We start from the raw sequence: 3,808 nt of genomic DNA, 5'->3' as shown, positions 1-3,808 counted from the left end.
AAAGTAATCCATAATCTGGATTCTCCATATTAGCTGACATTGCATCTGAAAGTACAGTATTATATTGATTAGCTGCAGTCAGAGTTTGGGTATAGTTCTACTGTTTTCCATCAAAGATTTGCCAGTGCTGAAATTCTTAACCCCACAGGTGAAAATGCTCTCAGATGTACATTTCTGTGCATGCGGTCCTGTGCCTCTCTTGAGCACTAGCAGCATTGCTGAGGCTGAATGCTACTACTGAATTTTACGTGGAATTTAGGCAACTCCTAGGTGCAGCCCATTGCAAAACCTCTTTCTGAGAGGAGCCAATGAGAACAAGCTACAACTGCCTTGTGCAAATTTTTGCAATCTGCTATTGCGTGAACAGTTGGGAAGGTTGAAATCAGCACAAAAGAGCACTTGGGTTTTGCTCCGATTGCGCTTTCCTGTGTAAGGGTTAAGCATGTCTCTTCTGGGGGAATTCTGTGCTTCATCTCCATTATGTAACTTCAGAGATTGCAATGGGATCCTGTGCAAAGCAGCTGTGTGGATTCACGGCAGCTCTCTTCCTATATTTCCCCGACACCGTGTACAGTTTCAGTGTAAAGAGCCAGGGAGCGCAGCGTTGCGAGGTGGTGCCCAGCTTTTGCAAACAAAGGGGATGGAAGACTGTGTGCCACCTGCTCTGTCACTTGAACAAATGTTAGGCATAAAACAAGCTACAAACCGCTGACTGTTTGTTGGATGATAACTTTGTGAGCAGCAATTCCATCGATCATCAAGGTCAGCTTTTCTGCTTTTGTTTCTCGAGCGAACCAGTCCCTCGGTTCCATGCTCCTATAGGCAAGATGGTAAAGCAGCCAAGGATGTTAACTGCTTGGTGCCCTGACAGTAAACAGCATTGCGGAGCTGCACGCTCTCGTTCGGGGGCTGCCAGAGGTGTCCAGATGTTTCTGCGTTAAACAGGGTGCCACAACACCTCTGCAGGAATTGGCAGACAAGAATGTTTGCTCCTTGGCTTGGACTGAAAGCTTTTGAGTCGGCAACGTGAGGAAAAGGTTGCCACCGTCCGCAAACCAGAGAGAGCTCTGTTGTGTCCATACATGAAAAAGAGGAAAAAACTCTTCTGCTCATTTTTTCCTGATTATTTTGTGGACAGTGCATTTACTAAAATTACTGGTTAAGGAAACGGTGAATGCCTCTGTGTTTCTTGCTGTAGTTGCTCATGGAGTGTGGGGCTGAGTGGGAAAAGGAGTAGTCCTGGAAAACAGCTTATTAGTCTCAAATAAATTATTCAGAATGCAGGTTTGGATACAGATTGCAGGGAACGATAATGGAAATGGTTTTCTCAGTCTGTTCATGTTAGGGAGACATGGAGTATGCTTTTCAGGAATTCACTTAAGTGCAATCAGTTTAGAATAACGTAGCCTGGAAGTAATATTGCTGCCATCCAGCTAGTGTCTGTGGAACAGCATTCTCCTGCATCCTGAAGCATTGGCATTGAAGATGGATAGATATGGAGATATTTATATTTTGGGCTGCTGCCTTTTTAATTTTTTTTTTTATTTTAAAAAAATTTTTTAAAGGGAAATTCATTCTAACCACTAGATAGGGGCATGTTTCGGTCGAGATATTTCCCCCCCTGTGCGAGTGAAATACTGGACCACATCAGCATCCGATTTGGGTGCGTCATGTGGTTTCTCATGTGATGCTGGTCTCACTGCGCTTTGGAGTGTGAGCCTTTGTGACTCTGCACTCTTGGACAGTAGCATCCAGCAACATAGGATACTTTGGGGAGAGAGAGGAAAAGAGACTGCCTCCTAGAAAAGCCCGAAAGCCCAGAAAAATAAAGTTACGACAATTTGTTATAGTTATTGTTTCTTCTTAACTGTTTTGGCTTTTATTTTTAATTCTGGGTCTTCCCTTTTCTCCGTTCCTGCAGGCATAAAGCTGTGCCGTTTGGAAGAAGCAAGACCGTCTTTCCTCACAGCTAGGATGCTGAACCGCTTTCGACAGAACCTGCTTTTCCCTCCATTTACCTGGGCAGCTGCTGCTCTTTCTGCTGCTGCTGGGGCTGCTGCAGTCTTGCTGCCTGCGCTTCGCCCTGGCTTGGCTGACTCGAAACTCTCTCGTCTGCACATTGCTAAGGAAGAAGAGCGATGGAGCCGCGGATTTTTTTTTATTGGTTCTGGAAGCCAAGGGTTGCAATATGTGATGATTTTGGGGTTTTCTGTGGCCGGGGGGAGGGAGGAGAAAGAAAGGGTGTTAATCTAGGATAGGGTGGGTGAAAGCTTAAAGAAATATTATGTCAAGTAATCCAGTGCTCGACAAGGGCATCAGCAACAAGAATCCAGCCTCTGCTGCTCCAGAGGATTAACATGGGGAAGTCACAGTGCTGCAGTCGGGTTTCACCTCAGTGTTGTGCTGGAGATGGATAAATAAGGTATCGGTTGCATCTGCCTGTTAAGGCAAAGCCAAGAGAGAAGGAGAGAACGAGCGAATGCAAATGCAAAGGAAGAAGAAACGCTACGTGCCGTTTGTCCGATTCTGTGGATTCTCACTGCAGAGAGGATGGCTTGATTAACAAAGCAGTGTATGGACGGAGGGACTGTAAATTGTAGCTTGAGCACTCCTGGTGTTGTCAGGGAGTGAACTGATGAGTTAGGTGGCTGCAGGAATATCCCCAGGGAAAAGAGCAGCCTCGCACTCTGTGTGTATATCTGTGCATGTATGTGCTTTTGTGTGTGTGTGAACATGTATAGAAATGAAAGAAAGACATTTCTGACCAATTTACAGAGGACGTTTGTCAGTTTGCTGGGTCAGACTTGATTGCAGCTTGTATTTTCAGCTCCAGCTCTACACCCATTTCCTGACTGAGGTGGCACTTTGTGAAAACAGATGGTAGGCAGTATTCTTTTAAGAAATGTGAGAGCAGATCCTTTCTGCTTAACACCTTGAAGCACTGAGTCTTCTGCACTGTGCTGAGAGAAAACGAGGGGTTTCGTTTTCTCCATCTTAAAATCTCTATAAACACAGCTGTATTCAGTATGGTGAAAAATTCTATACTGTAAATAGAAATGTGATCAATCTAATCAAAATAAATGCATCCCAGATGACTTCTAGACCAGCTGGCTACCACAGTCGTCAGATGACTAAATCCTCAACTGAGCATTTGTATTCAGTGTTATACTTGCATCTTTTTTCCTTTTCTTTCTTAGATTTTCAAAATCAGCCTCTAATCGAAAAGGATTGTTCATATATTGAGAAAAGACAATGCTTGTGTTTGGCAATTGATTTCTGTGAAATGTAACTGAGTGTATTTTTTATTTCAGAATCTGCTTGGGGTGGTTTTATAGCAGGTAGGCTTGTCACAGGACAGGCATATTTCATTTGGTAGGTAGCTCAGCTTGGCCATATCTGAACAATGCAGAAACAGAGAAAACAAGAACTGCACTCAGCTAGCAGGGCTTGGCATGGATTCTAGCAGCTGCCTATTGAGAAAAATAGTTTTTTTTCCTTTCCTTTTCTTCCCTTTTATACAAAGCCATAGACCATAATGTCGTACTAAAATGTGTATGAGGGGATTTCCCAATAGTCATGGTGAGCTACCCTGCAAGACGCCCGTCTGGTCCTTCCACTGTTTGTTCCTCAGCCTACAAAGGCAGCCCTGTGTGTGGAATTGTATTTAGCCAGCTGTTGGATAGCATTCTTGTGCTGGGGGCTAAGGAGTCTTATTACCCCCAAACTGTAGTTTTCTGTTTGCTTAAAGAAAAATAACTTTGGCAATAGAGCAGGCTCTGCAAAGGAGTTTATGCCACTCCTATACCTT

The 3,808-nt window shown here is 44.1% G+C and overlaps 1 long non-coding RNA gene across 1 annotated transcript; it reads left to right on the top strand.

Moving 5' to 3' along the window:
* Positions 1-1,670: 1,670 nt before the first annotated feature.
* On the top strand, positions 1,671-3,253 carry LOC106854169 (uncharacterized). The gene is made up of 2 exons (XR_001403227.2): positions 1,671-1,830; positions 1,922-3,253. It is a non-coding gene; the product is annotated as an uncharacterized LOC106854169 (long non-coding RNA).
* Positions 3,254-3,808: the final 555 nt, after the last annotated feature.

The sequence above is a fragment of the Sturnus vulgaris genome, chromosome 1 (assembly GCF_052056855.1).
Source record: "Sturnus vulgaris isolate bStuVul1 chromosome 1, bStuVul1.hap1, whole genome shotgun sequence".
In the NCBI taxonomy this organism is placed as follows: Eukaryota; Metazoa; Chordata; class Aves; order Passeriformes; family Sturnidae; genus Sturnus; species Sturnus vulgaris.
This window is presented reverse-complemented; position numbering and strand designations above follow the sequence as displayed.